Below are 13,371 nucleotides of genomic sequence, written 5' to 3' on the forward strand. Positions count from 1 at the left end.
TTTCTTCAACTCAACTAGTCCCTCCCCGCCCTCCCCAACCGAAACCAAAAAATAAAATATATGGATCCCTTATGGTGCAATTAGAAAAAAAAAGCTCACTTACAGAGAATTTTCAGTTGAAATTAGATATAAAAGAGTAAACATAGCTAGTACATATTCAGTTGGCCTTTGTTGATAGAAATCTGCAGATGTCTCTGTAGTTAGTAAAAGACATTTAGAGATAGCTATAAAAGCACCTACAGTGCGATAAATAAAAAGAGCGGGATTAAGAAGCACTGTTTCTGCTGCTTACTTCCAGTAGGTTCATTTATTAGTTTATGTTACCCCTTTCCCCACCCTGACCCCCAAAAGGTCTCTTTTTTTTTTTTTTTTTTTTTTTTTTTTACCATTATAAACTGTTTGTTTCTTGACCACTGTGGAGCCTCAAAAGTAAAGCACTTCTCAGACAGCTGGCAGTTTTCTACTTGGTCGCTCTGGAGCCGTGGAGCAACAGAGCCTTATTCCCTGACATGAAAACAAAACAAAACCAAACAGAAGAAAACCACTGACTTAGAAATCGTTCAGAATTAACAGCAGCATGTTGAGCCTAAAGGACGTTACTTCAGAAAGCTTGCACGGAGTTTCTCTGATGTGCAACGCAGTTGGGTTAAGGCAAGTATGAACTGTACAGCCTTCAGGGCAAACAACGTGCTGTCTATTGACTTCTGCTGCAAGGTCATCCTGGTATTTTTAGGGTTGTGTTGACTAAGGGGACTCGACGGGGCCGGGAGTGCGGAGGGGGCTCCGAAAGCTCCGAATGGGCTGGGTCCATGTCTTAATCCAGATGGGTGACGCTGGCGGTGGCCAGGGTTAGGGAAGAGCCAGAAGATAGCACCGATGCCTCTGCTCTGGCCCTCTGGTGCTGGGAGGCAGGAGATCCGAGGTGGGGTCTGGGGCATCTCCCTTAGTACCTGTTAGAAAGAAGGGCTGAAGGTGTCCGTTGTGTTCTTGTCTCACTGTTCAATCAGCTTTTATGTTATTATTTTTTTAGCACAAAACCTGGATTTTTTTTGCTGTTTGAAGAACCAGGAGGTCATCCTGAAGCAGTTTCTTTGACAGGTCCTCCAGCCCACCTTGAGTCGTCCCCATGTTTACTTTGACCTAGAAGAAAGACAGAAAAGGAGCGATACTTAGAATCCACCACGTACCTATCTGATCACTGCCCTGCTGCTCTGGTGCCCTTTTGCAAGAGAGTGCAAGCCACCAGCCAGTAACGGTTCAGCTACACACGAGATGAAGAGGACAGAAGGACAAAGTGTTTGCTCAGGTGATCGCTTGGCTCTCGTTGGGACATCGTCAGACAAGTCAGCACAGGTTTTCTAAGCCATTCTAGGCAGGAGTGATATTTAATTATAGTCTTAACTGTATATCCATGGGTCAACTGGAAGATGACCTGACCTATAATAAAACCATCAGAAATGTAGCTGTCTTTGTAAAAGCAAGAAGCGATGCAGCATGAGGACAGAAGGTGCCTGGGAAAGCCACCCGAAACTCACTCGCAAAGCAGGGTGCATGTGCGAGTGCCACAGCCCTGTACACCTGAACAGTGTTGTCCCAAGCCCGTGCTTTGTAACTCCAGCTTTTAGTCTAAAACAGACAAGATGTTGTTGGCTGCTAGACAAGGCTTAGCTGGTAGTTTCTTTTAATGAAATGTTGCCCATAATGCCTGAATCCCACAAACATGAGGAGAGATACTAAGGCAGCAGATTTGTACTGCGTGAACTTGCTGAGTGTCACGGCGGTTATAGTCCAGGGGCTGGTTTTTGTGTCTTGCTTATGTTTCATTTACACCTCAAGTGAATGGTAAAGTAGGTAGTACCTTCAGCATGTGCAGTTATCTAGACAAATACCTACAGCCTTAGACTAGGAGACCATGATCGGCATAATGCACATGTAAATACAACAGAGAGAAAAGATGGGACCAGGTACTAAGGCAAAGATGTTCACCTCTCCTACACTTCTCTGTCCCTGAGTTACTGACTCGAAATCCCTATGTAGTTGGTGGAAGGTAGGATCCCATTAGCCAGAAACTATAGTTAAGTGCTTTCTAGTGAAAAGCAATGCTTACCAATAGTCTTGTGTAGCAGAATACACAGAAGTGCGCCTGTATGTAATATATATACACACACACATATATATAAAGCAGTCTGTATGCATATAGGTCTGTTTGTTTCTATGCACACATAGTATGCGTGTGTGTGTATATATATATGTATGATGCAAAGAGTCTCAGGCTTCACGGCATACAAGGAAAGCAAGCTTCACTTCAGGGCTGAACTGCTTTTGAGCAATTTCTCCAGTGCATTAGGCATCAGCATCAGACATGCATGCTTTTTTTTTTGCTTCACTTCTTCTTTTCTTGAGCAAACAAGTTTACTGTGAAAAACGTAAAGAAAAATCTCTCTCCCCTCCCTCCTTCCTACTGTTTTTAGAGCAGTGATCATGCAGTGCAGTCTTGTTCCACAACTATAACTGTGTTTTTTCATGTGCAGCAGAACCAGTGCCATGAAGTGTTTAGTCACCTTCCTCGGTTACCTCCCAAGAGCAGAATTTTCTCTTGACAATTGATTTCCACCATCTTATTGTGTTCTTGTCCCATGGTCTGGAAATGAGCATTGGCATCTCCCGCACAGAATGCCAGGAAGCTGCTTTTTAGTACATCAGCGGTGGCCGCACTGCAAAGAGGTACACGAGCACGGGTTCTGTCCCGTTCTGTTTAAAAAGCGTATTCGTTTTGAAAGGACTGTCTAGGCTTCTTGGCTTGTACAGCATAGAGCACACTGTTGGCACTTAAATAATAATAATAAAAAAGCCATTTATAACACATAGAGAAACATCATGATAAGAATTCTCCCCCTAAACCCCAGTGTTTTATTTAAAACATAATTTTAAATTGAATATATTTTTCCTTTTAAAAAGTAAGCTGATTTAAGTTAAATGTGAAATTGGGAGAGTTGTGATTGGAATTCAAAGCCTAAAATATCGAGAAAAGAAACAAAGTGAACTTGCATCTAATAATTCTAGACTATTTAAGGAAGCAGTAGCCAGAGATAGTCCCCTCACTTCACTATCTGTACAGATAATGTTTCTTTTTCATAAATCAGGATTTTTTTTTTCCTTAAGTATCCTGTTCATTTATGGTAGTTTTGCATAACTGATGAAATTCCACACAAATGTACTGTATGTTTTTAAACTGAATTGGAATGTTCTTATAAGTAGATCTTGCCTGATATCACAAATAAAAAGTAATAGTTCTTTAGATAAAAAAAGCCCAGACACAATAGAAATGTAAACATGAGGAGCCTGAATAAATCAATATAATTATTTAATTGCACATATAAGTTTGTATAGGTTCAGTATAACCTCCAAATTAACAAAATGAAGTGCTAACTTTAGCACACAGGAGGAAACTAGTTACAAAACAGTGTGTCTTAACAGTTAGCAATTACTAAACCCATCATTCCTTCAGGATAATAATTAAATTGTGCATGTATAAAACAGTTAAAATTGATTTAAATCACTTGGACGTAAATCTGTCTGGCTTGAATTGAAATAAAGGTTTGTGTTGATGGAATTCTGTCATTGCAATCCACTAAATCAATTCATGTCAGCAAGCAGTACATAGGCGATGACTGAGACCCACCACACAACTCTGTATGTCTTTAAGATTTGTACTATTTCTGTATATGAATCGATCTGGTAAATATATGGGAGGGAGGTTCTCTGTGCTTATTGCTGCAATACGTGTTGAAATTTGCATTTTGGCTGAATCTGTACAACCATTAGAAGCTGATACTGTTTTGGTAAGCTCTTCAAAGCTGAGCCCATATGTTCTTCTTCGCTTTTGTAGCATGCCTAGCACACCTATAGGTACTACCACACCACAGACAACAAAAAGAGGTGTTATTGTGCCTTTGGATGTAGTTAGTAACCAGATGATTTAAAGGCAACTGTCTTCTACTTCTCTCATAAACGTAGAGCTCCACATGAGTTGCAGCCAGGGTGAGCCTGAACAGTAGAGGATGCAGAGGTGGCAATAAGCTATCTTTATATTTTCTTGATCTTTTCAGGAATTAGACAGGATGATGCTTATTATGTCTTCCACTGCCTATGGATTCAAAGACATTCTGTAGCCATTGATGAAGCTGTGGAAGTAGTTATATGGATACAGCTGTATGGATATGTATGGGTATAGCTGCATCCTGGATGGATGTGATTACACCTTGGAGAGTGGTGAGAGTATGGCAATGACCTCCATAAAGCAGAAGGTCTGCTCTATTCCATCCCATCCCATCCCATCCCATCCTCTGCCTTTCTATGTTAAATGATTCTTACCTTTTAGTCATTCCCTAGAGATGCTGAGCATTGTAAAGTGCAGGTGACTTTCGCCAGAGAGTAATGCAAAGTCCTGTTTGGTTTTTTTTTTTTTTTTTCCTCTTTGAATACTATGGAGGCTGACACTGATGTTCTTTGGTGAACAAGTTCCCTAGGGAACCAAGCCCTTCCTCCCAACAAATAAAGCTTTAAAACATCAAGTATGGCCTGCTGTTATCGCATCAGTGTGTTTTGATTTCCAGTAGCAGTATTGCTGTAAATAGTGCTACAAGCAGATCAAACCATGGCTTGATTAATTTGACATTCGAATTTGTCACTCCACTACTTAATGGTCTGCCTACATTTAGAGAGCAACTACAGTGTCAATACATATGCATGTGTTCCTGGTGCGCCTCAGCTGTAAATAACAGAAAAGTATTACTAAATGCTGTAAAAGCCTCTTCAGGACAGACTATAGCAATTCTAGAGAACCTTGTCAAATACTATACAGTCAGAGGGAAACATGAAGTGTCTTTGTTTGACTGTGGCTGGGACATGGCAATACTTTTGCGGGTTGATTGGACAAAATGTCAGCTCACATACTGATTTCTGTCTCTCAGTTAAGACGGCAAAACCACCTATACTCCAGTGAAAATAAAGCATTGAAATAAGGCGGAACACAGTTTACATGGATTAATCATCTCTCTCTTCGTCTCAGCTACAAGCTTAAAAATATTGCCTTCTTTTTTTCCACAGGTCTAGCTTTCTTTCCAGTCAGTATGAAGATGCTCAGTAAATGCAATCTGGTCTTCTGGAAGAAACACTGAGAGCATAAAGCGAATGGGATAATATCTCAGCTAGAGGGCTCCATATGTTGATGACAAGGTATGGTATACTGAGAAAGAAATAGGATTAGAATTGTTCTAAGTACCTATGAGCCACACATAATACTAGGAAGGAAATAACATTTTCTAAATGCACAGCACTGTGCCAAAAGTGCAGGTGAAAAATCTTTACTTGAGCACAGACAGATGGGAAGCTGAAGTTAAGATGGCATTGGAGATATGCACTATTGTAATTTGAGATTATTAAAAAGCTCCTAGCAAGGCTCCCAAAGGGCCCAATCCTAAGCACTACCGCAGAATTGATTGTACCACTGATAAAGGAGTAAATGCCGGTTCCATGCAAAAATCCACTAATCCATTAGCAGGCTTGCTTCCACTAATCAGAAGAAATGAAATTACATTCAAGGGTGAATGGAAGTGTATGTTGGGATGGATATTGTTTGCCCGTATTTAGTTCTTTTCCTCAAAAGAGATGCTCAGAAAAGAAGCAAAGGGAAAAAGTAAATGTTGTTGCCTCTTTATGAGCTGTTCTCTGCTGTGCTTTTACTGTGTGGCCCAGTGATGATGAATAAAAAACATTTCAGAAGGCTGCAGCAGTGAGGTAAGATTTATCTGGGCAGTCAGGACTGTTCTGAATTGCAGTTGGCATCCGTACAAGAAATATTTGGAGATGATTATTCCTGGACTGGTCTATGGTTGGGTGTTAGCTCTAGTGTGAATGTACTCCAGTTGTGTGTATGTGCTGAGATTTGATTACCCATTTAATCCCCAAATATAACAGGCTGCACTTCTAGGCAATGGATGGAGTTGTCACTCACTGGCTAGGTAAAATACTGTCTTCTATTCAAACTGGCTTTAAAAGCCATATGTTGTTACATTTGTTTTGGTTTTATTTTTAAATGTGGAGACTGGAAATGAGGTACAGGGGTGCCTTGGTGAACAGATGCGCCAGTAAGACAAATGTTAAATGCATCCACTAAATTAGCAAGTTGCTGAGCTTTTGATAAACCTTAATAAAACCCACTTTTCTGCAGCCAAGTTTCGTTAGATCTTGACTAGTTTTTACTACACCAAATTCTCACTGCCTCTGAGTGGAACCTGCTTGAATGAAAACGGGGGAAAATCAGGTGAGAGCTGGGTGTTATTTCAACAACTGTGACACATTACATCCTGCCCTAAAAAATCATTATAATTCAACAGAAGAGTAACGTTCGTGTTTAAGTGTAGCTTGAATTCGGTCTATCAAAAAAGGCTTCTGCCTTTTCTGAATTTTTAAGTCACGTCATCTTTCAGCTTAATGATCCTTTAATATCAGCCTGCCACTCTGCAGAATATGTCAGAAGTTAAGTACTTACATATACATGGGCTGTAGCTGTAAATGAGATGTCTTCTGTGGACCTTGATAGCCGTAAGAGTCAAATCCACCTATGAAATCAACTGAAAGGGGAAAAATTGCTTTCATTAGCAACATCTTTTCAGAAGTGATAGGCACTATCATTCAAGAACCAGCCAGCACACAGATTATTTTTGACAGGCCCCCTAATAATCTGTTAAAATTAGACCAGCTAATTGTGGAGATGCAGAAAAAAGGATAAAAAAATATAGAGAAAGGCAAAGTCCCTTTTTAAAATTTTAAAATAAAATTAATTTTAAAATCACAGAAAGACAACGAGGGCTTTATAACAGCCATCTGTCTATCTGAAATAGCCACACATCCCTCTTTTTCAAGTAGACCACCTCACTGGAGTACAAAACAACATGCTATTCAGATATTACAAATGCTGAAACCCATTTATTTATTGGCATGAATGCATCGCTTCTGACTGTGATTACTGTGTCTGGCTTGCTGTCATACTGCGGTTCAGTGATGTAGAGGAGAGAGCACATTGATCCGACTCTGTCTGAGAGACAGAAGTTTCTCTGATTCCCTGCTTTGACATTTGGGTTGAAATGCACAAACAGAGGGTTAGAACAATTCACCTGAGCTTCTGAGATGAGGCTTCACAGATCTAAGGAAACCAGCATTTCTCTCAAGGCACTGGAGGTCTGCAGGAACGTTGTAGGGTGGGAGTTATTTATTAATTCACACCATTGCCAGTTCCCAATGGTCTTCTCATGTTTATTTTAAACAATTTCCAGGGCAATTCAATCTCATCTGAGCCTGAGACCCCTGTTTCTCTGCTATAACACTTTCTTTACACAGGGAAAAGCGCACCCTTTGCTTCCTTTGCACCAGGAGACCCAACTATTGGCTTTTGGGGGTTATTTGTGGGCAGCTCTCATCCCTGAAATATCTTACATAGCAGATGTGAATTTGACTCTACTTTGACAGAAAAGGGCCAAGGAGTTCGGGTATGGAAGTGCATATTTCACAGGTCTGGGCACAGCTACTGACAGACTGGCTCTGTGTACATTATAAGTAAAAAAAGAGAAAAGCTTCTTTGATAGAGGATAGCTTCTCACAGATCTAAAATGCAGTAACGTTCACAGAAAAATCACATGTAAATTTATAACCCTTGGTTTGAGAACTTTGACAGTGGTCTGAGTCCTTAAAACTTGCATTTATGAGGTTATTTTATACTAAGATACCCCTCAATGTGTGCCACACTCAGCCATACTTATCAACGCAGTCACACGCATTCCAGACATGTTACAAAATCAAATTCTTGTACCCCTCTGTCCACCATTCACTTTGCAAACCAAGAGCTACCCACCAAAACACTAGACTGGACCAGTACGGTATGTCTCCATTGCACACACAGACATGTTGAAACTCTCATCCACCTTCTTCCCTGGCAAGAATGGTCCCTGCAGAAATAATTTAGCTGATTCTGTGCTCTGTGGCAACATTACGTATACTCTTATCCCAGAATGATGTTTCACTAAATTAATCCCTGACATCTCTAATGAAGGAGGTTCTATAGTCTGTGTTGCCCTTCCCCGCACCTAACTTCCTAATGTCTATTTTAAAAGTAATTTCCTGCAAATTAACTACTTTTCTACATTTTGGCCTTTTCTCCCTGTGGATATGAAGACAAATGAGCCTTTTTTTTTCTTTTATAACTACTTCTAAGCATTCTCATAAAGTATTTTCATGCTATCCGTCTTTTCCAGATTTAAGCATACCTAGTTCTTTCAAATTTTTCTCATGGCCCATGTTCTCCAAGCCTCTAAATTTCCAAGCCTGAAGATCCTTCTTTAATCTGCTTATGTTTTTCTTACAGTGGGGTGCACAAATCAGGTCTAACTGGAACAACCGCCAGGTAGGTCTTCTGTATGTTACCTGGAATAACATGGTGGGGTTTTTGTTTTTGTTTGTTCATTTTCATTTTCTTTTTTCAACAGCATCATATGAATGCTTAATAGCAAGATCTTTATTTTTATGTTTTGACATTAACTGTAGTCTAGCCAAGTAGTCCATATTTTATCTGAAGACACTTGATTGATTCTTCCCCATAGGAGTTCTTTTGCACTTGTCTGTATTGAATTTCATCTTCTTGATTTCAAGCCACTTCTCAAGATCATTTTGACTTCTAATCCTATCTTCAGAACTGCTCTTACCCCTCCCAGTCTGGTTTCATCTGAAATTTTTACAAATGTTCTCTCCTCTATCATCCTTGCTGTTAACAAAAATAATGAAGAGAATTATTTCCCTAGCTGAGGTCCCAGTGTGATCCCATCTGAAATGTCATCCCAGCTGGTTGATAACTAAATTGCAAATAGACTTTTAAACAATTCTGCACACAACCTATGATGACTGCATCTGGACAGTGCTTCCCTGGCCTGCTTACAAACCTTTCATAGGGTCAAATTCTTGCTAAAATCAAGATAAACGTCATTTGTTGCTTCCTACTTACTGTCTGTAACCATCAGAATAACTTCATTACCATGTGATCATGTCTTTGGAAATTTATAGGCACAGAATGAAGAATTCACTATAGGAATATTGTTGAGTGAAGTGCTAGGCTGGGAGGAAAAACCCCCCCTCTTATTCAAATACGAAGGTTGCAGCAAAAAGAATGGACATGTCTTTGCTGTGGCTATGGTTTGTTGTTCTCCTGCCCAGTTTTCCTTTTTTCTCACTCTTGACCTCACAGAACACAAGTCAGAAAATACCTGTATTGGACTGAGTCTCTCACTGGTGTCAACACATGTAATTTTACAAATGTTGCCTACATGAGTTTGTCCGGCTTTGCATTTCTTTTGTACTTCCCAAGACCCTTCAAGCAACTGGTAAACCGTTATTAGAAGGCTGCAGGCATAGATACTCTGTTTTGCAGTCGTGGGGCAAAAGGTCTTAAGGGTGATTTTTAAGGTTGTTTTCGGAAAGCTAAACCAATGTGTTAAGAAAAAGATTTCTTTTAGTAAAATGACTTTGTGTGGGCATGAGAGAAAGGTGCATGGCAAATATCTCTGTGTGCATTGTGTCTTTGCCGTGTTGCACAGAGTAAACACAGTGTTAACAAGCCAGATAGATTGTCAAGTGACAAACAAGGCAAGCTTGTAGAGACATTTCTGTGTTCAACTGACAGTGGAAGTTCCCATGTGTGTAACCAAATGATGGTAGGGCACAGAGTTCTGCTGTGACCTTGTTGTACGCATACAACGGCTTCTTACATGCAACAACAAACTTTGCAAGGTGGGTGAAGGTAGGTAATAGAAAGTGGACACAATACAAAAGGATTTCAGTAATTTCTTTGTAGCAAGGTTCCTTGATGGCAGCAGTTTCTCAGCACTGCAAAGCCTGCGGTGTCCAGACCATGCTAAAAGCTCCCCGTGGACTCTGAGCTAGTTTCTTAAAGCATGCAAAATGCTGCCCTTTCTGCAGGCATTTTATGCTGGCTGTGCCTGAAAGGTCACTAAAAGTGTCGTACGACTGATACATTCCTGGCAGCAGTAACATGAGATGAATAAAACAAGGCTCATTAGCTGAATCGCTACAGAGGCTTCCATCCTTAACCTCATCCATCAAACACATTTTTGACTATTCTATTTTACATTCATCTTACATGTCACTGTTATCAGAAGTGGCTCTTTTGTCATGTTTTGCTTTAGTAAAAACACACGTGCATGTACAAACAAACACAGAATCCCGTTCTTTTGAAATATTGGGTGCTGAGATGCTTATTTTCCTACCTGGACTTGAATAGGATAATAGCAGTACTATTTATCTGTAAAATGTTTTATAAGAAATTCAGCCTGAGTGTTTTCTTCCTTTGCCGGTGTTAAGGGGCTTGTCAGGCATATGACTGTAGTTACAACTGTAACACAGACAGGACACTTGGCTCAAAATAGGGACATATTTTCTATTACTAGGCACCCAAGGGATGTGAAATTTCAGCCTCTGCTCACAGTCCCAGTCTCCACTGTCTCCAGTGCATGTCAGGACAGGATGAGAGGCATAAATGGGTTTCTCATTTTTCATTTCTGGAAGTTTGTGGTGTATAGAGGGACCATTAAACCGGGATGCACAAAAAAGACCCCATTAGCATGGATGTGCATATGGGAGAAGGGACTTTCTAGCGAGTTTGCAGTGAGAAACACTGAAGCTGATGAAATCAACAGATGGACAAAGAGAAAGGAAACAGTGAGGAATAAAAGTAGTAGCAACTTCCTATAGAAAGCAAAAGGAAAGGTATTGAATAGAAACCAGAAGACTAGACACTATTCTACTTACAGAAATTTCCTCTGTAAGATATAAATACAGAAGCACGAAGATTCAGGTCCTCAGCTAATATATATATTTATAGCTTCACTGAAGCAATCATAACTTACATTAGCTTAGGATCTGACCCAAAGAGTCATTTAGGGCACATGTGTGTAGAAACATGACTGACACTGTGGCTTTCCTTGCATTTTAGTAGGCATGCAAAAATCAATGCAGACTAGATAAAAAAGGATATAGAGTTTAGGAATGGGGAAGGGGATGAGTGGCTTTATCTGCAAAGAAAAGGAAAGGGAAATGTTGGGAAACAGCCATGTAATTGGCCAACCTGTGACCTGCAGTATGAATGACTTCTTGACTCCTTTCAAACCCTCTCCTTGCTTTGTTCCTTTGCTACTATTGTTTGTTTTATTGATTATCTCATCCCTACCCTTGATGCACGAGACCCTGCCTCTCCCAGTGGTGAATCTACTGCCAGGACTCAACCCTGCCTTCACCACCACATCTGCTTCCTGCCTGGGGCTCCTTCTTTAAAAGTGAAAGTGTCTTTAGTAGTAATTCTATAATAAGGGTGACTTGTCTCACTGATTCCTCTCTCCTCCTTCACTTTGTCCATGTCCCTGATGAAGTAGCTTGGCTCCTCCAGCTTCATTAGCTCCATCCGACACCCCCATCACCTCCCCATCCCCTTCTCTCCTCCCATCTCCACTTCTTTCTCAACACACCATCTTTCCCAGTTCTTGTACGAGCAAACTGACAAAGTAGTCCCCCTTTCCTCAGTTTGCCAGCCTTTTTCACTCCTCTTACCATTCATTTCCCTTTCTCTCTTACTACAGTTACAAGAATTTTGTTCCATAAAACTTCAGCTTGTCCCAGTGACAGACTCTTTCTCTTGACCTCTTTTTTTTTTTTGCATTTGCCTCCCAATATGAATATATGTAAATTCCCTTCATAAAAAAAATCAATCCCACCCTTATCCCTGCTTGTTCCACTCCCTCTCTCTCTCTCTGTGTCTCTCTCTTGATGGTTCCAAACAATTTATGGAGCTGTTTTCCTCTATTTCTGTAGAAGATTTTCTCCCACCTTGTGTTCTGTCCCTTGCACGCAGCTGGAACCGCAGTCAGATCACCTCTTCCTATCCAAATTTGGGTACTGCTAACCCAGCGCACACAGTCCTCTCCATGGGGTCATCCAGCCACCTTTTGCACAGCTGCTGCTCTCTTCTTCCTGAAACCTTTGCCTCACTGGCCTCCGCCGTCCCCTCTGCAGGTGCTCACCTTCCTCCTCTCATCCCTCATCTCCTTTCTCCTCCAGCATGCTGCCAGAGACCCAAAAGCAGTAACCTCTGCCTTTTATTTTTCTCCACCTCCTGTAAACTGGCTAGTCGGACTCACAAATGCAAATTCTGCTGTCGTCGGCTCTCTCAGGTGTCACGGGGTACCTGGCTCGTGCTCACTCTGCTAATCTATACAAACTGAAATCTCAGCTTCTCTCTGTGATATTTACCCATGGATAATTAAACATCAGTTCCAGTTCAGCATGGCTAAAACCAGAACTCTTTGCCGCTCCTCCCTAACCTTCTCTGCTACCTCTCGTAGTGAACGATGGCACTTGTATCCTCAAGTCTGCCGGTCACTTGAGGATGTAAGTTAGATGTCAACTTTGGTTTGGGCTGTGCACCATTTAATTTCCAAAGATTATTTTTGCATATCAAAGAGGGAGACTTTCCTATCTGTTGACACACCTATAACATTTACTCAGGGCTCTCAGTGTCAAACACCACAATTGTTCCTTTTTTTTTTGAACTCACCAATGTGGAGTTAAGGAGGCAAAAGCTGTAGGACTCATCTTTTTGGCTAGGTTACTCTTGTCTGCATCCTGCTGCTGATTAATCTTCTATATTACATCGAGTAGAAGCTAAATCTTTTTACATTCAAAGCCTTTTGTAGAGACTCCACATCAATCTTTCCTCCTTCCAGTTCCAAAAGCCAAATTCTGCTCCCATGCTGCCAGCTTGACCTCCATACTTGTAAAATTTCCAAACACTTTCTCTCCTTGTGAGAATGTCTTCACAAACAGTTCTCTCATTATTTTCCCTAAAATTCTTCTTTGCTCTGTTGGCAATAATTAGCTCACCAATGCCCTTATATTCCTGTCTACCACAGTGAATAATCTTTGCTCATAATTTCTTTGCACTCACGTTCTGGCTGTACCCACCAGTTGCCTGTTGTCTAATACATAGATTGCAAGCTCCAAGAAACAAGGGTGGCATTCACGTTCGTACAGTGCTTGGCATCGTGGTAGTTCTTAAATATATTCATTAATCACAAGCACTAAAATAATATTAAAAATTTACAATTACCCATGATAAAGATGGTAGCAATTTAAAAGTGCTAACGACGAGGGAAGCGTATATGCATGGGCACATGGATGCTTCTTGCGCATGCATGTCATGACTAAACATATTTCCTGCGTGGTATAGTAGAGAGAGAACATGTGATGTACACG

This window comes from Haliaeetus leucocephalus, unplaced genomic scaffold (genome assembly GCF_000737465.1).
Source record: "Haliaeetus leucocephalus isolate CR32 unplaced genomic scaffold, Haliaeetus_leucocephalus-4.0 Scaffold160, whole genome shotgun sequence".
Taxonomy (NCBI): Eukaryota; Metazoa; Chordata; class Aves; order Accipitriformes; family Accipitridae; genus Haliaeetus; species Haliaeetus leucocephalus.